This window comes from Sus scrofa, chromosome 4 (genome assembly GCF_000003025.6).
Source record: "Sus scrofa isolate TJ Tabasco breed Duroc chromosome 4, Sscrofa11.1, whole genome shotgun sequence".
NCBI lineage: Eukaryota > Metazoa > Chordata > Mammalia > Artiodactyla > Suidae > Sus > Sus scrofa.
This window is the reverse complement of record NC_010446.5, coordinates 126,426,798-126,449,479: the sequence shown is the minus strand read 5'-3', so window position 1 is coordinate 126,449,479 and position 22,682 is coordinate 126,426,798. Positions and strand designations below refer to the sequence as shown.

Genomic DNA, 22,682 nt, shown 5'->3' with positions numbered 1-22,682 from the left:
TTAATGTGGCTTTTGCTTCACAAGACAGGGCGAGAGCCCAAAAGGAGATGGCGTAATTCTTATTGCTGTTGATTTGTCCCGTGTGGATTACATCTAAAAGCTATTTGGCAGCTCTTCCCTTTTCTGGGTCTATACCTACCCTTCTGCCTCTTACATCCCCGGATGACCCAGTGGCCAAGAAAACAAAACCCTCTGGGCGTCTTAAGCTTCACTGTCTTAGTTTCGGGTGTGTGGCAAAGTGAATCAGACATACATACAAATATACCCATTCTTTTTTTCCCATATAGGTTATTAAAAATGACTGAGTAGATTATTTGGCGCTATACAAACATTGTAAGTCAACTCTACTCCCCTAAAATTAAATTTAAAAAAAAGCTTCATTGTCTTATCACAGCCCTCAGTAGAAGATGCTGCCAGAAGGATCCGGACAGGGTGGGAAGATCAGCTAGGTGACTTTTGCCGCCGAGGTCGCTTCCAATTCAGGGTCTCGGATATTTTGTTAAAGAGGCAGACCCATCCTTTCATACATGAAAGTGGTCTGATGAATAAACGCCGGCAATATTCACATTTAAGAAAAGCACCCTCCCGAAGTACAAAAGAAGGCCAATTTGTGTGTTTGCCCTGAAAGGAACACACACATGCACACACGCTGCATCTAAACCCTTGAAGTTCAGGCTGGACCAAGAATTTTCACTTCTGTTTTGCAAACGTAAAATCTAATTACAGATTCTGAATGTGAGGGTCGGCACTGCTTTAGAGACCAACAGACTGGATAAGCATCTTCTGTTGCAGGGCCGCCAGTTCGTTTCTCATCTCAACTTGAGTATTTTGCATTGGCCTCTCACCGTTCAGGGAGGAGCCCGGCTCCACATCAGGAGCACAGAGGGAGTGGAGACTCTCAGAGAAGGCTGCTCAGTGGAATGGAAAGCACAGAGGATAACTTAAAAAGGAATTGTTTTGAGGCATGACATAAACACAGTGAGGTGCCTGAGCTTAAGGGATCAGCTCGATACAGTTTCACATGTGTGTACACGCTCACGATCCCATCCAACTCAAGACAGAGAAGATTCCAAGCACCCCAGAAGGCTCCCTCCAAATCTCATACCCCTTCCCCAGAGGTGACCACTGCTCTGACTTCTAGCCGCACAGCTTGGTTTCGCCTGTTGTTGAACTTCACATAAATGGACCCCTTCAGCATTGACTCTTGTTCTGCTGGCTTCTTCCTTTCCATGTTCTGTCTGTGCATTTCTTCTATGTGACTGTTTCTGAGATGGAGTTTTCAAGAACTTGAGAAATACACATTTTCAACTGTGCATTTGCCGTTGACACGGTCCCCTCAGGAGGCGGCACCTTCATGCTGAAGATGTAGCTGGGCGCCAAAGCCAGTGGGCAAAGCTGAAGATGTAGCTGGGCGCCAAAGCCAGTGGGCAAAGCTGAAGATGTAGCTGGGCGCCAAAGCCAGTGGGCAAAGCTGAAGATGTAGCAGGGCGCCAAAGCCAGTGGGCAAAGCTGAAGATGTAGCTGGGCGCCAAAGCCAGTGGGCAAAGCTGAAGATGTAGCTGGGCGCCAAAGCCAGTGGGCAAAGCTGAAGATGTAGCTGGGCGCCAAAGCCAGTGGGCCAAGCAGGCAGGCAGCCTATGGGAGCACGTGAGAGCTGCATTTCCCTACTGACTCCACCCTGAAGTAGGACCCTCCTCTTTGCTTCATCAGACCTGTTTCTAGGTAACTTGTGCAGAATAAAATTTGCTCTCCAAAGGTAACAGTCCTGACGCCTCTGTGCAAGGCCGTGTGCTCCCACACTCTACACAGGCCACCTCTATCCCCGCAGCACACCTGCGATTGTCCTCAGGATGAAAATGAAACGGAGGCTCCGAGGGAGTACATCACTGGCCCAGGATCATACAACCCGTAAATCACGGAGCTCAGATTTTGAACCCAGACCCATTGGGTTTACAGAGCTTCTGTGGGTCCTGAGGACACATCTCCAGGACTCTTCCAGTGATGACAACAACTGGCCAACATGGAAGGAAGTGGATGGAAACCCAAGGGATTACTCACTTCACTTACGGCTGCCCTCCCTCCGAGCCCGGCCCCCAGCACTGCCCTCCGTGTCAGAGCCAGGCGGCAGCAGCCAGGCTCGTGGTGGTGAGAAGGGGCAGGCTGGAAGGTTCCAGCACATGATGTAGTGAGACGGGCTGAAAAACGGGACCGTACTGGCTCTAACCCTTACTGGCTGCTGTGATGTGGGGACATGTATTCATTCCACCTTCTGTAGGACGGAGAAATGACAATGATGTACGCGTGACACAGTTTCGCTGGGATTAACTGCTTTGTGTAGAGCACTAACACAACGTCTTAGATTCCCGATCACTATTAACTCACGCTCTCATACTTAATATAAGCAAATGCCGCCTCTTGAGTCGAACATTTAGAACAGAACTTTATCAAAGTAACGTAACGCCAAGGGAGGGCATCAAACTGGAGCGTCGGGCAGGTTTATGAAAGTGAAAAAAGAATTGCATTGGCAGCCCAATATCGGCCACTCATTTAATCAATTCATTTACTTCTCACAGCCCAAACACAGCCATTAAAAGGGTTTACTCGGCTGCTTCCCTCTGTCTGTATTGATTCCTTTTCAGTGAAAATATTGATAAGTTTATATAGATCGAGACCTTCAAGTTACTTAATTATTGATTGAAAACAGTTGCTCAGGCTGAGCAGGTGGGGTTTTACTTTGTTTAACAACTAGAAGAAACAAGAGGGTCTCTGCAGGATAAAGCTGGCACCAAAGCCCCTCCTGAGTGGGCTAACCCTTGTCGGCTCTAAGCCTCAGCCTCGCGAGCTGCAGCATCTGTATCCCAAGATGACCATGCATGAGCTTGATGCTTATCAGCAACTGGGAGTAAATTAGAGCAGTACCACCCAGAGTGATTAGACCCGGTGCTGGGCTAGGCTGAAAAATGAATATGGATTTGAAGTTATTTTTTGAGTGTGTGTTTTGAGCTATTCCTTACCTCTGTCAATGCAGAAGCAATCCAGCAGTGCCTACCAGCACCTGAGGTGCCCTGGAGGATGCAAAAATCAATACGGTACAGCCCCTGACCTCAAGGAGTTGAAAAATTACTTAAGAGTATGAGGTTAGCTTTTAAGTCTTCATAATAAAACGTAGGGAGAGGCTGAAATACTATTACAATAGAGCACTATGGATGGCCAACAAAGGAACATTTTTATCAAGGGGAAAAGTCTTCCTAGAAAAGCGTCACCAGTTCATTGAACATGTGTATGACATCAAGCTAAATATTTTGTTGTATTTTATTTTATTGCTTCTTAGGGGCGCACCTGTGGAAATGGATGTTCCTAGGCTACGGGTCCAGTTGGAGCTACAGCTGCCGGCCTACACCACAGCCACAGCAGCATGGGATCCAAGCCACATCTGGGACCTACACCACAGCTCACGGCAAAGCCAGATCCTTAACCCACCGAGAGAGGCCAGGGATCGAACCCACAACCTCATGGTTACTATTCAGATTTGTTTCCACTGTGCCACAATGGCAACTCCTCAAACTAAATATTTTTTTAAAAAATTTTATGGAGGTGGAGTTGATTTACGATGTGTTAATTTCTACTGTGTAGCAAAGTGACTCAATTATATATATAGTATCTTTCGTGTTCGTTACAGTTTATCATGGGATATTGAATGGAATGTACTTCCCTGGGCTATATAATAGGACCGTGTTGTTTATCTCAAACTAAATATTGTATTTTGTACAGCTTCCTTTGGCCATGAGGCTCCTTGTTCCATGGTTCTCCCCAAGCCCAAACTCTTCACCCCTTAATGCCACCTGCTTGGTTGATGGAGATTCTTGAGTTTGCAGAGGCCTGCTGGAATCTTCTTCAAAGAGCTTGTGCCTGCTGCGTGGAGTGTGGTGCCGTGGGGAGAACCGAGGGACATAAGCGGCACAGTTTGCCCCTGAGAGACAGAAACCCCGAAGTAAGGGCCTAAGCAGGAGGGAAGTTTATTTCCTCTTTGGTAAACAAAGCAGATAATCTGTCCACAACTGGATTTGTGACTCTATCAAGTTTATTTCCTCTTTGGTAAACAAAGCAGATAATCTGTCCACACCTGGATTTGTGACTCTATCAAGTTATTCCGCTCTCTTCAATACGTGGCTGGCTTCTCATGGCCTAATATGCCTGCTTGTGCCTCTATAGTCATAGCTGCGTTTCAGAGAGAAGAAAAAGACAAAGGAAGAAACGAAACACAGGCCTTTAAGGATGTTTCCTAGAGGCTGCCTATGAACCTTCCGCCTCTGTCACACGGGCAGAACTTGGGCGTGTGGCCGCACGTCTGGCTAAAAGAGAGGCTGGGAAATCTTGCCTTTATTCTCGCTCATCTGTCCTCAGCTAAGGATGGAGGATCTTGCCCGTAAAGGGGAAGCAGAGAAGAGGGAGGTACAGCAGCCTCCGTCACAGAGGGTATTGCAGACGCATGCACATCTCTCCGTGGCAGCTGGCAGGATGCACCAGGCCGTAGTAGATGCCTGGCAAGTGCTGTGGGAGGATGGCATGGGGGTAACTGGGGGACTTGGGGAGAGGGGGGGTTCCTGAAGGGGCTGGTATTCTGATGGGGAAGTTGGGCACAGGCCTTTTTAAGTAGAGGGAATGGCTCTAGATAAACAAGCACGTGGCGACAGAGAAGGAAAGACACGTGGTCCACTGTTGCTGATCTCAAAACACCAGGGCTCAGCCAAGGCTGAGGGCCAGGGAAGTGGTAGAAGATGAGGTAGATGTGTCTGTTGGAGCCAAATCTCGTCGTCCTGATTATGAGTTGAAAAGCGGACGCCTTGTTTTGTAGAGTATGTGGCAGAAGCTTCTAACTGTCCCATGCACGCCTTACCCTGAAATTGACCACCTTACGGCAGACCCCTCGCATAGAGCTACCTGTGCCCTGGCCCGGCCTCGGCTGATCAAGATCCACTTTCCCGGTATTTTTGCCTTGATCCTGGGCCTCATTATGCATTCTTACTCCGGGCAGTCACTACCAACATCTGAACTTAAAATGAGAGAGAAACCCTGTTTTCCACCCGAATGGCACGATCTTCTTGGTTGGTTCTTGCTATAAAACGTCAACCATCTGTACTTCTCTAAGAGGAATGCGTTCTGACTCAGTTTCAGCTGAAGATGCAGGAATTGAGGCTGAGCACAAAGCAATAGGTACCACAAGGCCCTCATGCCAAAGCAGGAAGTTAGACTGTGCATGTCACCTGCTGGTAAACCAGTTCATGCACCTCAGCTCATTGCTCGCCTTGATGGTATAGAAGGGCTGACGTGCAAGAGACTAAAAGACATGACTGAAGAAAGAGTTGGAATGCTGCAGTGCTGGAGGCCAGTTGGAGAGCTTTTTGTCTGCCCCTGGAGTTCGGGGATGTGGCGGACTGCTCCACAACAAACCAACTCACTGGTACATTTAAAGAAGCTCCAGGGGTAAAGTGGTTTTCTGCTTTGACCTTCTTGAGACTGGCTTATTCCATGTAATGCTTCCAACTCTATGACTATTCTTTCATTCTACATTTGTTTGTTTTTGGTCTCCTCTCTGCTCTGTTTCACACAACACATGAAAACGCAGTGAGTGTTTGGTAAATAGTTGAATGAATGAGACAATTCCACAAACAATCATCATTTCCAATGTAATTGAGCTCTGACAGTCAGATATGGGCAATGGCAAATTAGGTGGGTGAGGGACAGCTGAGTCCTTCTTAAATGGACCTCAAGTGGGAGGTCCCTTTAAGGAGAGGGAAAGAGCCATGCGGAGTAGAAGCCCACACTAAAAGGGGCCTCTTGCCTCTACTTAGACCGTGTGCATGAGGTTAGAAGTCAAGAGTAATCCTTGTGGGTGTTGTCAAGTGTAAAACAGCAGAATAGATTGTTTTAATACAACCGCCTTGGTTACTTTTAGAGCTTCAATTGACCAGATGTAAAGGTTCTGAAGATGGTTGAGAGAATTATGTATAGCTTTCCTTGACTTTCCCAGGTAAAAAGAGCTTTACATACCCAGATTGGGAGAGAGTTGGAGGCCTCTAGTTATTTATTTCTTGAGCACAACAAAAGTAGAGAGTCTTTAAAACTTTTTAGTATGACAGCAAGATATCAGATGCCACATGTTTGGATAGCAGTGGAATTAACCTGTGGACAAAGGTATTTTAGCCCCAGTCCTTTGTTACTGTGTTTGTTTGTTTAATGTTAAGACTAAAATAGGGCCCTTTGCCATGAGCAACAGTGTATCCTGCCTAAACTTTTGCTTCAGGGCCCAGGGGTTATTAACAGTAACCACTTAGCCAGATTCCTCCCATCATTTATTTTTAACAGCTCTATTGAGTTATAATTGATATACAGTACCACAGAGCTCACATAGTTAAAGCGTATACTTTGATGAATTTTGACATGCGTACACCTGTAAAACCATCACTGGAATCAAGATAATGAACAGGTGCATCACCTCCACATGTTAACCTGTCTTTGGTCGTACTTCCTCCCTCCTGCTCTTCTTCACCTTCCCCTGATCCCCCAGGCAACCCCTGACCTGCTTTCTGTCTCTGTAGATTAGTTTGCATTGTCTAGAATTTTATACAAATGGAATCATACAGAACATACACTTTTTTTTTTTGGTCTGGCTTCTTTCACTCAGGATAATTATTTAGAGATACCTACCTGTCGAGTATATCAATAGTTCATTCCTCTTTACCACTGGGTAGTCTATTATTTGGATATAGCATTGTTTATTTTTATCCCTTCACCTGCAGTTGGACGGTTAGGATGTATCCTGGGGTTTTTTTTGGCTATAGCAAACGAAGTTGCTGTATATATTTGCAGACAAGTATTTGTGCAGACAGATGCTTTTACTTCTCTTGGGAACATACCCAGGAGCACACTGGCTGGATCATTTGGTAGGTGTATGTTTCACTTTTAAGAAACCGTGGAGCTATTTGCCAAAGCGGTAGTACTATTTTATATTCCCACCATCAGTGTATGAAGAAGGTTTCAGTTCCTCCACATTCCTCACCGACACATGGTAGGGTCAGTCTTTTTATTTTCAGTCATCTACGCATAGATGCATAGAAGTAGCTCATGGTGGCTTTAAGTTGCACTTCTCTAGCAACTAGTGATACTAAGCATCTTTTCATGTTCTCATTTGCAAACCATATAGATCTTTGGGGAAGTGAAGATGTCTGTTCAAATCTTTTGCCTATTTGTGTATTTTCTTATTGAGTTAAGAGCTATTTATATATTCTAAATGTAAGTCTTATCAAGTATATGATTTGTAGACATTTTCTCCCAATCTGTGGCTTTTTTCCCCCATTCTTTTAGCAGGATCTTTTGAAATGCAGAAGCTTGTAGTGTTTTTAACTTCCTATTTATCAATTTTCTCCTTATGAGTCATGCTTTTGTTGTATTCTTCTCTTTGGGAACTCCAACTGCATAGGTGCTTGAAGCTGTCCTACAGCTTACTAATTTTTTCTTAAACCTTTTTCCCTTTGAATGTTTCACTTTGGATAGTTAGTATTGCCATGTCTTCAACTTCACTAAATTTTTAAAAAATGCCTAATTTGTTACTCTCATCTGGTGTATTTTTCACCTCAGACATTGTATTTTTCACCTCTAGAAGTTCAATTTTGGTTACATATGTATATTTAGGAAAGAGGATGGAAATAGATGGCCCGAGGAAAGGGGATATCTAAAATGATGAGGTTCAAATTTGACATCTTTAAGAATCATTTGGAGAATCTATTAAACTGCAGACTTCTATGGACCACATGCAGAACTATCTTCATAGAGAGCTGGAGGTGATCCAAGAATCTGCATTTTAAGGGGAATCTCAAATAATTCTGTTGCAGGAGCTCTACAGCCCACTGTGGAAACAGTGATCTTGATCTAACATTAGGTCAGATGCCATGAAAATTCCTAGGAGCAAAAATTTTGTTGTGGTCTAAAGTGACAATGAAGTTTTTGTCATGATAGTCAGCTTGTTCTTAGGCATGTTTCTGACCCATTTCTGCTGAATAATTAGTGAAAAAAAATGAATGTCTGGCTGAATGAATAAATTGATGTAGATTCTGCTTTCTGTGCTCATAAATTGATGAAACTCCTAATAACCCTATTAATTATTGATCTAAATATAATTGGTGCCATCATCCCTTATATTGGCTTTCTAAGAACACATTAACTGATGGCCTAGTGATCTATTTATACTGTAAAACAACTTAGCAAATCCTTTTCAAAATAGTATAAATGCAAATTCTAATCCAACACCAGCAATATACTCCTAGCTTTGGGGTTAGAAATGTAGGAAATATTGAAGCCTCCCTAGGCTTATGAATGTTTTAATAAGAAAAAAATCACCCATTAAAGAAATATTTTATACCTATGGTCAATTGTAAACAGTTATTCTTTATGATATGTCTTATTTCCTCAAGCATTTATTTTTGATGCGTAACAAATAATACACAAGTGACACAAATATGTTAAAAGATGTTCACTTTGATGTATCACGGCAAATAAAATCTGAGTAGAGAAACTTTTCTTGGTTACAGAGAGAATTTCTTTCCTTCCACATCTTGGAATAGTCAATAAATTAATAATTAATTTAGTACTGTAAAAAATTCTTTCATTTTCAAATCTGTTTCACCAAGGAACCATTCTATCTCTGACAGTTCATTTGAGCCTGTCAGTAAATGAGAGCGCGAGTTTGAATTTCATAAATGAATCTCATAAAAGGGTTGTAAATTAACTCCACTGTAAAGGCGATGGATTTTTAAATCAACGAATGTTTAATTTTTTTCTTTTTTTTACAATTGAGATGCCTAAACACAACTTTTATTCAGAAAAACGACTACCTCTCTCAGAAGGTGAAATTGAGAACTTTTAAATCCATGACCATCTGTGTCACGCATAGACAGCAGCACACACATCCGTGACAGCGTGTCATTGGCTAAGACACAGAGTGATGAATCATGATTCGAGCCAAAGCAGGTTACCCACATCTCCAGAAGACCTGCTGTATTTCTAGAGAAGAGCCACTCCATTGACCGTAAAGAGTATTCTGATCTTTGCTTTCAATCCTGAGTCAGTGAGTCATTTTCAAGACCCAGAAAAGAGACAGAGGGTGTGAAGGAGGCTTAATTTCTGATGTCTGCCTACGACTTTTCCCGGCAACATTCTCGCTCTGGGATACATCTGTCAAGTTGTGTTCCTGGATAACACCTCTGTAGGTATGCTCTCAATAAGGCTTCCTTCCCAAACTCTTCATTTGACAGACTCCTTCTGATCCTTAAAGAAGCATCAACCTCATTGAAGCCTTCCCAGGCTGACTGTGGCGCTTCTTCTGTTGTTATTGATGTGATTGTTTACATCGTTGCTAGTCTTGGTCCCCTTACTTGGTCCCCCTTGGTCCCCTTGGACTTACTACGTTTCAGCTCTGAATTCCTAACACTTTGCACAGGGCCATGTGTGTGCACGTACACACAATCCCTAGATGATGCTAAGACTAGATAGTAATACATGCATGTATAATACGTATACACACACATAGTCATGAGTTCCAGAGAGAGCTAGGACTTTATTTATTTATTTACTTATTGTCTTTTCAGGGCCGCACCCACAGCATATGGAGGTTCCCAGGCTAGGGGTCAGATTGGAGCTGCAGCTTCCGGCCTACACCACAGCCATGGCAATGCCAGATCCAAGCCGCATCTGGGACCTACACCACAGCTCACAGCCAACACCGGATCCTTAACCCACTGAGCAAGGCCAGGGATTGAACCTATGTCCTCACGGATGCTAGTCAGATTTGTTTCAACTGAGCCACGATGGGAACTCTGGAGGACTTTAAAATGTAACATAATAACTTTACAATTTTTAGAGGAAAATATAGGAGCACAAACATTCACACACACAGACACGCATATACATACACAAATTCACCTCATAAGATGAGTTGGGAGTGGTTCCTTTTCATATTCACTGAATAATTCATGTAAGATTGGAATCATCTATTCGCTGCACATTTGATAAAACTCACCTGGAAATCCTCTTGAGCTATTAATTCCTCTTTTTATTATTACTTTTTAAACATTTTACCTTTGTTTTATTCTATGGTTCCCCCCTCCCCACCCCTGAACAGTTTCATTTGGGGATTATTTTTTCAGCCATTTTTTAAAACCATAATATAAGCATTCAGGATTATAATTTTTTTTGAAATGTAGCATTTTATTATTTTTCTTTTTTTTTCTTTTTTCTTTTTTTTTTTTTTTTTTTTTGCTTTTTATGGAAGCAACTGCAGCATATGGAAGTTCACAGGCTAGGGGTAGAATTGGAGCTGCAACTGTCAGCCTACACCATAGCTCACAGCAACACCAGATCCTTAATCATGAGCAGGGCCAGGGATCGAACCCGCATCCTCATGGATACTAGTTGGGTTTATAAACCACTGAGCCAAAATGGGAACTTCAAAATGTAACATTTTAAAAATTGTTAAGTATCATCTAATTTTCATTTTAGTTTCTTCTTTCACTCATGAGGTTAATAGAAGTATAGTTCTTAATTTTCAGGAATTTGCATTACCCCTATAACAATAGCTGATCTAGTTGTATTTATGTTTGGCTGTATGATACTAATTTTTATTTTAATTAGATGGAATTCACATTAGGTCTGGTCAATTTTTATTAATATTCCTGTGTGCTTGAAAAGAATATTCCTCCTCCAGGCATTGCAAGTAGTGTTTTACATATGTGATTTAACTTGTTGCTTATGTTGTTAAAGATATTCCGCATCATTGCTGCTTTCTTGACTGATCTACCAATGGTAACAAAACCACCCGCCAAGGGATTGATTTATCACTTCATAGTTCTATCACCTTTTACTTTAAATATTTTGAAGCTACCTTATTAAGTGGATACAAATTAGAGTTGTATCTTCCCGGTATTAAACTTTAAATGACAGGTATCTTTAGTATGTGTATTGCCTTAAAGTCTGTTTTGTCTAGTATTAATGTACAGCTACATCAACTTTCTTTTGGTAATTGCATTTTTATTCTTTCAAAAAATTCTCTGAGTTCCTGCTGCAGTGCAGTGGGTTAAGAATCTTACTGCAGCAGCTCGGGTCGCTGCAGAGGTGAGGGTTCAATCCTCGAGCTGCTGCAGTTTTTTTAAAGGATCTGGCTTTGCCATAGCTGTGATGTAGGTTGCAGCCATCTGTAGGTTCAGATTCAGTCCCAGGCGCAGGAACTTCCATATGCCAGGGGTGTGGCCATAAAGAAAAAAAATTCTCTAATTGTTTCTTTGTGTTGTGGTGTGGTCCTTGTAAAGAGCACATATATAGTTTGGATTTGTATGTTTTATCCTGTGAAATTTGACTTTAAACTGACAATTCTAGTCTATTTCCATATATCATGATTGCTCATCTATTTGGATTTACTTTATCACCTATTTTATACTTTGTTTTATCTTGCTTAATTTTTAAAAATTCACCTTTTCTTCCCATTGCTTTGGATTGAGATTCCCCTTTGTTTCCTCCATTAGTTTGGAAGTTTATATTTTATTTTTATTCTTTTAGCGATTATTCTAAAATTTTAATAATTTCAATCGGGAGCTGTCTTTGTCCCAAACAATATAAAAAAAAATTTAGAATTTCTATACTCTGATTGTTTCCATCCTCCGTTTACATGCAGTTGTGTTCCATCTTATTTCTTCAACTCCCTAGATGAGACATGGTTTTATACAATGTTACCTTTTTCAGTTCCCACCATTTCTTCTTGCATTCCAAACGTTCCTTCTGGAATCCTTTTTCTTCCTCCACAAGTACAGTCTTTGAGAATTCCTACGGCGAGGGTCTGTCAGTAGCACGTGCTTTCAGTTGCTGTTTGTCTCCTACCTCCTAAAACATTAATGGAATTCCCTGGGCCAAGAGAGGGGGACCACTTGACTGCTCAGTTTGTCCATCTCTGCTGCAGATGGCTGGCAACAGAATCCCTGGCTGGTGCCAGGAGCCTCCTGTCCCCAAGGCAGCGACAAGGTTCTCTTCAGAGAGGTGCTTTCCTAAGCATGGCCAGAGCCCTGAGGGCAGAGCATCTTAACCTTGGCATTGCTGATATTTGTACATTTGGGACCAGATAATTCTTTGTTACGGTGGACTCTCCTATACATGGTAAGATGTTTAGCAGCATTTTTGGTCTCTCCACTAGAGGCCTTCCATGTGTGATAACCAAAAGTGTCACCAGATAGTGGCCCATGTCTTCTGGGGAGCAAAACTGTCCACGGTTGAGAACAGTTCTTCGAGGCTCCATTGGATCCGCAAGTTCAGGTCACACTCTTTACTGTCTCCTTTCTAGTGTCACATTTTCTCATTGGCAACAGAGCCGACTTCATCTGCATCAGATAAGTTAAACCCAGGTTACACGCACACATTTATATCGCATACTATGTATACACACATATATATTCCCAAATATATTCGACCAGCATTACCACAGCCTCTTTGGTATAGAGCATAGAGCAATAGTTGCTTTACTGAAGCTCAGTCAGTGTTTAATTGATCTTTAGATCACTCAATACGCATACCCTTTAGGTACTGCCTAAGGAAAGATTAATTTTCAGCCCCAGGAAAGATTTAAAATGGGAAATTCCAGGCCATGCTAATGTGACTACGGCTTTACCTTAGAAGTAGCAAATCTGGAGAATTAAAAATGAACCCCATTTTGGCAAAAAAAAAAAAAAAAAAAGGCGCAGTGGTGCTGTTTCTAGATAGTTGAAATTTTTTAAGCAAAAAGGAAGAAATCCAAGTGTATTCTGAGTGATCTAAGTAGAGTCGAAAGTTGAGGGTGGTACGAAGAGGACTGTGGACTGAACAGAAAAGAACTAGGACTCCAGATCGCAAAGGAGAGCGAGTGGTTTCACGGGAGTGGTTGCGATGGATGAAACAATGAGGAAGTGGAGGAAAAACACGAGTGAGGGAGGGAGTGCGTGGGTGTCGCAGGCCTGGTCCCAGGAGGGTGACTGGACTAGCTCATCATGGGGGCCACCCCCCACCAACTCCAAGGAGATGAGAGACTCCCTTTGTTCCCGAGGAGGGTCTAGAAGCCGAAGCAACTTGTTTGTGGTCACACCCAGCAGGTGCCTGAGCTGAGAGGGTAAAAGTACAAAAGCAGAGACATGAGAGTAGAACTTGGGCCCACAATCAGCCTAGAGGGAGATGCCTAAGCTGGGACTAGCCCCCTAGCTCCCTCCCACTACCCTGAAACTGTAGGCAAAGTGTTGTATTTATGAGCGCCATCGTTGTCGTGGGAAAGAGATGTGGAGTTTCATCAGATTTTCCTAATAAAAGATTGAGACCCTATGCTGTAAAGATTTGTGGGGTTTTAGTCTAAAAGACTATCTCCATAGTTCTGTAATGGTACAGAAAAATATACCCCAGATTTGCTTGGCAATTCCAAGTAGTTTTTTTCACTCTCAAATACTTTCCAAAGCTTACGTCATGAGAAGTTAATAGCAAATTCTTAAGCCAAATTCACGAAGTGTATCCGTGTTTTCTATCTTTTGGCCAAAAGCATGAAGTGAGCAGTCACAAAGGCTGCTGAGTTGGGCTGGATAGGAGTGAAGCGATGTAGGCTCTTGTGTCATCTGTGAATTCCTGGAATTATGATCTTAGATAATACAGTTTGCATCCATTGTCTTATCTTTTGATTGCCCTTGTGAAAGCTAACAGGTCTGCCTAACTCAAAGCAAAACAGAGTGGTAGAATTTGAGTGAGAAGTGTCTTTCCTGAATATCTGTCCTAAACACTTTATTTAAAAGGGTTGGGTCACTTCCTTGGGCCACTTAGACCAAAACCCTTCCTGACCTGTGTACAATGCTGTTTCCATGACACCAGGCTGGGTCCTATGTCAACACTGTAAAGATGCTTGAGTGAAATGGATTTTCGCACCATTCATTCATGCTATCAGCCATCAAGTCCCCAGTATTGAAGGTGACCTTAGCTCCTTTGTCCCAGGAAAACTGAAAGAAGATTAATGCATGTCTACCATGTATCAAAACTGTTCTAATTGAAATTTAGAACTCAGCTTCATGGAAACGAGGTTGTTCAAGTGGGTCACTACCCTCTGCTTCAAAGAATTTCTAATACATGTATTGGAGTACCTACTGAAAGGAGAAACACAATGAGGTAGGAAGAAAGAGTTCTTAAAATCTTGCAAGCCGTAGTCTCTGCCCATATGGACTATGAAATTAACTATGGAAAGAACTCTCTGTGGGAAGATACACTGCACCACCATATAGCCATAGCGGAACCACAACAAGGGTTAGACCAAACAACACATATGGATGTCTCTACAAATCAACCTCAAGAAAGGAACACCATGAGACTCTGGTCTGTATTGGACATCCTTCATGAAGTCAGCTACTAAGTTCTGAAAGAGGAAAACTGTAAGAGCAGCCTTCTTGCATGTCCCAGGACAGCATTTAAAAATAATTCTTCCTTCTCTCTTGTTCCCCTTGCCCAGAATATGGTGGGTACCTTTGACCCTGTTGTTAGTACAGGATTTTAAAATAAACTATCCTGCGTCGGAATGAACTGCGAGACCGCTTGTTTCCAGGTATTGCCCATGCCCAGCATCTACCGACTCAGTCCTCTTCTACACCCTTTATTTGGGTTCAGGCAGGTGCCACTCACTAGAATGTGAGATCCCCCAAGGGCAGGGACTCTGTCTGACCCATCTTGGTATCCCTAGCATCTTATATAGTGCCTGGAATACTGGAAAGACTTCACACTTCATTAGCAAGGTGAACTGAAGATATGAGATTGTTCTTCAAGTAGAGAAATTAAGGCATAGGGAGAAAAAATACGAGTTCAAAATTGCCTGGCATTAGAAGAGGTGGAATGCTCAAGTCTCCAAAACTAAGTATTTACACTTAGACTGCAATGTTCCTGATCCACAGAAAACCACTCATCTGATTTTAGGGTAAAAAGTCTGCTTTTTGAGTTTTTAAATAGAAACCAACTGTAAGTGCAGAATACTTGATGGGAAAGAGAATGAGACAAAGTAATTGATGAAACCAGTGTACTAGAATAGTAATCAACAATGTGTCAATTTCAACTCTCCCAATGACAGCCCAATCAATGAATCTGTCTTGGCAGATAATTACTTGCTATATCCTTAGTCCATAATGTTATCAATAAAGTCAAATGTCCGGTTTAATATGTTACATTTAATGATTATACAATAACAGGCAGCATACTATATGTTGAAGGAGATTAATGAAAGGATTAGACATGGTGCCGATACTTTTTTCCTTTTAATTAGTGAGGCCCTAATGGAGAATTCAAAATATGCTGAAGTGAAGGCTTTCTTTCTTAGCAGCTAAAATTATGTTCAGAGATTTGGTTATTGAGTTTCTAATTGTCTAGCAATTCAAATGCTTTGCGGAATGCTTTGAGCCTTGCCTGTCCTTCCGGTTGAGGAACTGGCTTGGTGAGCCCAAGTGGCTGTGCTTTTTCAGGGGGAGACAGTGTTCCCACCCCCCAACCCTTGTGCAGGGTCTCCGGCCTGGCTGCGCTGTTGGCCAGGTGATGTCGTCCCCAGGAGGAGTGGGGGCTGATCCTTTCTGTGGTCAGGTTCCTCTGAGCCCTGCCTGCCCCTGCTCACTTATCATGAACTTGGCTTCACTAAAAATTCACCACAAATCAATTTTGTCAGTTTCCATTATTTTATTGCTCACCAGGGAGTAGACCAGGCAGGTACTGAATAATTCATGATGGCAGTGGTGTTGATCCTATTTTGTGGGTAAGAAAAATCTAACGCCCCAGAAGGCCTCCGTCAGTGAGTCAGTCCCCAGGCGTTGCAGTGCCTGCTTAGCACCTGCTACTGGGCAGGGAGGTTTAAATGGCCTGTGCCACCAAGAAATGCACCTTTCTCGCTGGTCCACGTGTGAGCCATGTACTTATCAGTAGGTGTCGTCAAGGGGGAGAGTTTCCAGGTTGGAACTTAACGTAAGATATGTATATAGAGGCCTGGAAAGATGAGAGTTAGATGGTAAGAGTCTCAATCGGCGAAGTCTGAGCAGAGAATCAGAATCCGATTCCAGGACTCTGTCAGGACAAAGGTGGACACAGAAAAAGACGCAGAAATAGGGAAATGTATTCTTATATATGCATGTGTCTACATTCGACGGAATCTTGGCTGCTAGGCAACTCGGAATAGAAAACAGTTACAAGGATGGTAAAGAATTCTCAAATCGTGAATAAGCAAGCCAGAGACACTGAGTTGCTGTCTCCAAGGCAGATTTCCCCGTTTTTAGGATACAGGGTGTAGGCTCCCTCGAAGCCAGCATTCTACGTTATTGTCTTGGTTAAAGCCAAAAAGCCAGGACAGAACGGCAGGGAGCAAGGGTGGCTGACTGCCCAGGATGAACAGGAGGGGACCAGCACTGGGGGAGCCCTGGCTTTCAGCCTACAGCTCTGACCCGGTCTCCTCAGGGTGCTCTGCAGAGAGTGGACATGATGGCAGGGACTCAAGCTCCACTCCCAAGAGACTGCTGCTTAACCAAGATGACAGGCTGTCCCCTTACAGCCAGACTCCTTGACTGCCAAGGGGCCTGGACCACTGAGGTCTGCGGGCAGATTCTCTCCATGGAATGCCCACCTGAGGGGCCACTAAAATCAGAAAGCCACATGGGAAGCTGAACAAGTAGGGCAGCAATGAAAAAGCTTCTGCCACAGCACAGCCAACAATCAACAAAATGGAAAGGCAACCTACGGATTGGGAGAAATATTTGCAAAGCACCTATTTCGCAATGGGTTTAATACCGAACTATGTATGGAACTCATACAACACAGTAACAAAAAAGGAAACAACCTGATCAAAATATGGGCAAAGGACCTGGGTAGGCATTTCCCCAGACAGCATATACGAATGGCCTACCTACGACAGGTGCATGAAAAAGTGCCCAGCATGACTAATCCTCGGGAAAATGCAAACCAAAACCATGATGCGATGTGACCTCGCACCTGTTAGAATGACTACAACGAAAAGGTAACAGGTGTTGGCAAGGACGTGGAGAAAAGGGAACCGTGTGTGCTGTTGGTGGGAATGTATAGTGGTGCAGCCACTCCGGAAAACAGTGTGGAGGTTTCTAAGGAAACTAAACAGAACTGCCAGGAATCCTCTTTCTGGGTTACAGCCAAAGGAAATACAATCAGCATCATAAAAGAGCTATCTGCACCCCTCTATTACAGCATTATTCACAGGAGCCAAGATATGGAAACAAGAACCCACCATGGATGAATGGAGGAGGGACTCATGTATACAATGGCGTGTTACGCAGCCTCAGGAAACAAGATCTGGGCATTTGTGACAATGTGGATGAACCCAGGAGACATTATGCTAAAGGAAGTAAGCCAGGTACAGAAAGAAAAAAACCGATCTACTTACATGTGGCGTCTAACAAAGTCAAATACATAGAAACAGGAGTTAGAACACTGGTTGCCAGAGGTGGGGAGGCAGGAGAAATGGTAGCGAATGGTTACAAAGTTGAAGTTATGGAGGATGAAAAAGCCTAGAGATCAAATGTACAGCTTGGTGACTATAGTTGAATACTGGAAATTTGTTATGAGAATAGATTTCAACTGCTCTTATCACATGAAAAAAAATGCTAATCATGGAGTTCCCCTGTGGCTCACAGGTTAAGAACCTGACCTAGTGTCCATGAGGATGCAGGTTCGATCCCTGGCCTTGTTCAGTGGGTTAAGGATCCGGTGTTGCCGTGAGCTGTGGGGTAGATCACAGATGCAGCTCAGATCTGGTGTTGCCACGTTTGGGGCTGTGGCGGCAGCAGCAGCTCTGATTCAACCCCTAGCCTAGGAACTTCCATATGGGGTGGTGTCATGGGGCAGGTCACTGAGGCTCTAGGGAAGCCTGATAATCTATGCTAGTTTTAATGTGTTCAGGTACATTTTTTTCCTCCAAGTCTGGATAGATATGTATAAACACTAAAGTCTGAGACTTTGCCTTTGTTTTTCATTTTTTGTGTGTGTGGCAAAATATCTACCTACCACGTAAAATTTGTCTTTTTTTTAAAATTTTTTGGCCACCCCGCGGCATATGAAGCTTCTGGGCCAGGGATCAGATCTGAGCCACAGTCTCACTCTAAGTTGCAGCTGCGGCAACGCTGGATCCTAAACCCACCGTGTCGGGCCAGGGATGGAGTCCACATCCCAGCAGCTCCCAAGACGCTGCTGATCCTGTTGTGTCACAGCAGGAGCTCCAGAGTTTACCATCTTAACCCTTTGGAGTGTAATTTCAGTAATGTTAAGTGCGTTCACATTATTGTGGAGCCATTGTCACTGTCCATCTCCAGAACTTTGCATCTTGCAACATTGAAACTCCGCTGTCATTAAACAATAACTCCCCATTTCCCCTTCACCCCAACCCCTGGAAATCACTGTTTTCTTCCTGACTGCTCTAGGTACCTCACATGATAGGAATCATGCCATATGTCTTTTTGTGACGGGCTTATTTCACGTAGCATAGTGTCCTCAGGTTCCTCCATGTTTTGTGGCATACATCAGAATTTCTCTGCTTCTTACTCTGAACAATATTCCATTGTATGTATATACAGTTGATCCTTGAACAACATGGGTTTGGACCGCATGGGTCTGCTTATACTTCGATTTTTTCAATAAATGGTACTCTAGAACTAAATGATCCGCAGTTAGCTGAATCTACAGACGCAGAACCATGGACATGGAAAGCCAACTGTTAAACGATACATGGTTATTGGCTTTGAAGGGGGTTGGTACCCCAATTTCTGCATTGTTCAAGGGTCGACAGTACCACCTTTTGCTTACCCATTCTTCTATCAAGGAACGCTTGGTTCGCTTCTGCCTTTGTGCTATTGCGAATACAGTGCAATTTTCTCTATACCGCATTTTCACCAGCAGTTGGTGGGGTTATTATATTTTCTTATAGCCATTCAGATGGGTGTTTAGTTATAGCTCATTGTGATTTGAGCTTGCATTTCTCAAATGGCTAATGATGCTCAACTTCTTATTTGCCATCTGACTATGATCTTCAGGGATCTATCTGTACCTGGCTTTGGTCCATTTTCTATTTGTATATTTTTTGAGTTTTGAGAGTACTTTACGTGTGTGCTGGTCTTTTGTTGGATATGTGGTTTACAGACGTTTCCTCTTCGTGTGTAGTTTGTCATTTTCCTAACAGGGTCTTTCATAGTGTAAAAGTTTTCCATTGCAATGAAGTTAAATTTACTGTTTCCTTTTGTAGATGTTGCTTTTGGTGTCCAGTCTGAGAACTCTTTGCCTAAATCCTGATGATTTTTGCCTACTATTTGTTTCTACCTCTTTTATAGTGTCATATTTTACATGAAAGTCTGATTCATTCTGAGCTAATTTTGTATAAGATGTGAGACTAAGGTTCAGGATTTTTTTTTTTTTTTGTCCTATTGATGTCTAGTTGCTGCAGCAGCATATTTTGAAGATCATCCTTCTCCGATGAATTGCTTTTGTACTTGTGTCCAGTATCAGTGGGCATATTTTTGTGAGTAGGGGTAGGTCTATCTTAGGTTCTCTCATCCACCCCATTGATCGGTGTCTATCTCTGCCAAAACCATAAAGCTGATCACTATGGTTATATAATAAGTTATAATCAAGTAGTCTGATTCCTCACATTTTATTCCTTTTCAAAATTGTTTTATAGTTTTGAGCTTCTTTCGCTTTCTAAATATGTTTTATTAGAGTTATATAAGACTAGAAAAAAATCTTGTTGGGATTTTGATAGAACGGATTTGAACCAGCATATCTTTTTGAAAAGAATTGACATCTTTCCTATGTTGAGTCTTTCAATTCATGAAAACAGTATGTCTATTAATTTAGAACTTTATTTCATTGGCATGTTGAAGTTTTAACATATTTCACCATCATTTTGTAGTTTATTACAAACTACATTTTCCTTCAGCCCCAAACCCAGTTGTTTTCAGTTCCAGACAAATATATGGTCATAGCCTAACTTACAAATGAACCTTATTTTGGCCAAGCCTAAAATAAAATCCTGTATGTGATTGATTGACATCTAAGTATTCCTCTCTTTTCTCAGTGATTGTAAGTGGTATTGGGTTTTAAATTTTGTTGTTTATGCGTTCATTGCTTGTACAAAGGCCCTTAGTTGATTTTTGGTTGCTTATTTTGTATTCTGAAACTAGCTTATTAATTCTAGTACGGTTTTTTCTTTTTTTTTTTTTTGTAGCTTCTTTGGGATTTTTTATGAAGACCATCAGATCAACTGCAAATAGGTAAAACTGCAGTTTGACTTCTCCCTTTCTGATATGTATGCCTTTTAGTGCCTTATTGCACTGGTTAGAACTTACAGCAGTGTGTCAAACAAAGCAGTGAGTTAGACGTTCTTTCCCTGGTCCTGATCTCAAGGGGGAAGAACGTGGTCTTCCACCATCAAGTAAAACGTTATCTGTAGGGTTTTTGTAGATGCTCTTTGCAAGTGAAGGAGCTCCTCCTGTATTCTTGTTTTTCTTAAGTTTTTACCATGAAAAGGTCTGGATTTTGTCAGATGCTTTTTCTGCATCAGTTAATACTATCATGCGCCTTTTTAAAAATGCTTGCTAATATAGTAGAGTACATTGATCGATTTTAAAATATTGAACCAGCTTTTCAGCCCTGGAAACATGGCTTGCTGCTTTGTTGCTCTTGGCTTATAATTTTTTTGAAACATTGCTGAATTTTATTTGCTAATCTACTGTTCAAAATTTTTCGTCTATGTTCATGAAGGATGTTATCCATGGTTTTCTTACTTTGTACACCTATTTGTCGGTTTTGGTATGAGTTTCACAAAATGATTTGGGAAGCATTCCTTCGTCTTCTGTTTTATGAAGAGATTATGTGGAAATGGTGTTAATTCTCCTTGAAAAGTTTGGTAGAATTAGCCAGTGAAACTATATGGGCTTGGAGCGTCCTTTTTTGAGAGTTTGAAAATTATGAATTCAGTGTGATTGATAGTTACAGGGCTATTCAAATGTCTCTTTGATATTGAGTGCGCTGTGATCATGCTTGTTTTCGGAGGAATTGGTTCATTTTATTTAAGTTGTCAAATTGGTACTGGTAGAATTGTTTATTGTGTTGCCTTGCTATCCTTTTGAAGTCTGCAGGGTCTGTAGTAATATCACCTGTTTCATTCCTGACATTGATCATCTGTGTCTTCTATCCCTTTTCTTCATCTGTCTTGCCAGAGGTTTGTCAATTTTATTGATCTGTTCAAAGAACTAGCTCACTGTTGCATAAAAATTTTTTTTTGTTTTCAGTTTCACTTATTTCTGCTCTTATCTGTGTTGTTTCCTTCTTCCCAGTTATTTGCATTTATTTTGTTCTTTTTCTAGATACTTGAGGTGAGATCTTAGATTACTGATTTGAGGCTTTTCTTCTGTTTTCCTATAAATTTCCCTCTTACCACTGTTTTAGTTATATTCCCTAAATGTTAATATGTTGTATTTTTTTATATGTTGTATTTTCATATAATTCCATTCAATGTATTTTTATTTTCTTTAGAGCTTTTACCTTTGGCCTATGGATTATTTAGAAATATGTTGTTTCACTTTTAAATGTTGGAAATATTCTTATCTCTCCATTATTGTAGTTTATTGTATCGTGTTGGAGAATACACTAGTATCATTCCTCGTCTCTTAAATGTGCTCTGGACTATTTTAAGGCCCACCATACTATCTTGGTGTGTGATCCATGGCATTTGAAAAGGAAATTTATTTTGCTGGTTTGGGGTGAAATTTTCTGTATATGTTGGTGATGTTGATTTCTCCTATATCCATGCTGATTCTCTGTCTAGTGGGTCTATCAATTGTTAGGAGTTTTAGTCTCCAGCTGCATATGTAGATTTGTCTATATCCCCTTTCAGTTCTATCAGTCTTATTTTATAGCTCTGTACATAAACATTTAGGATGTCTCTGTCTTCTTGGTGAACTGACCTTTTTTTTTTTTTTCATTATATAATGCCCCTCTCTGTCCAGTACTTCTCTTTGCTCTAAAGTCTACTCTATTTGATATTTCTATAGCCACCCCTGCTTTCCTTTGGGACCCATCTACCTGATAAATCTTTTCCCATCCTTTGACTTTCAACCTGCATATACTGTTATACTTGCTGTGGGTGACTTGTTGACAACATGTAATGGAGTCATGGTTTTTAATCCACTCTGATAATCTTTGTCCTTTAATTGGTTTATTTATTTGATTTTTATTAGAGTATAGTTGATTCTCAGTGTTGTGTCAATTTCTGGTGTACAGCATGGTGACCCAGTCATATATATATTCTTTTTGTCATAATATCTTCCATCATGTTCTACCGCAAGAGATTGGATAGAGTTCCCTGTGCTGTACAGTAGGACTTCATTGCTTATCCATTCTAAATGTAATAGTTTGCATCTACCAACACTAAACTCCCCGTCCATCCCACTTCCTCCCCCTGATCCCTTGGTAACCACAAATCTATGCCCTGAGTTTGTTTCTCTTTTGTAGGTAGGTTCATTTGTGTCATATTTGAGATTGCATAAGTGATATCATATGGTATTTGCCTTTCTCTTTCTTACTTACTTCCCTTAGTATGA

The 22,682-nt window shown here is 41.7% G+C and overlaps 1 long non-coding RNA gene across 3 annotated transcripts in view; it reads left to right on the top strand.

Moving 5' to 3' along the window:
• Positions 1 to 22,682, top strand: part of LOC110260385 — a 112,671-nt gene that overhangs the window by 13,660 nt on the left and 76,329 nt on the right. For all 3 annotated transcript variants that reach the window (XR_002343629.1, XR_002343630.1, XR_002343631.1), the window contains exon 2: positions 20,306 to 20,351. This is a non-coding gene — a long non-coding RNA (uncharacterized LOC110260385). The remainder of the gene's footprint in view (positions 1 to 20,305; positions 20,352 to 22,682) is intronic.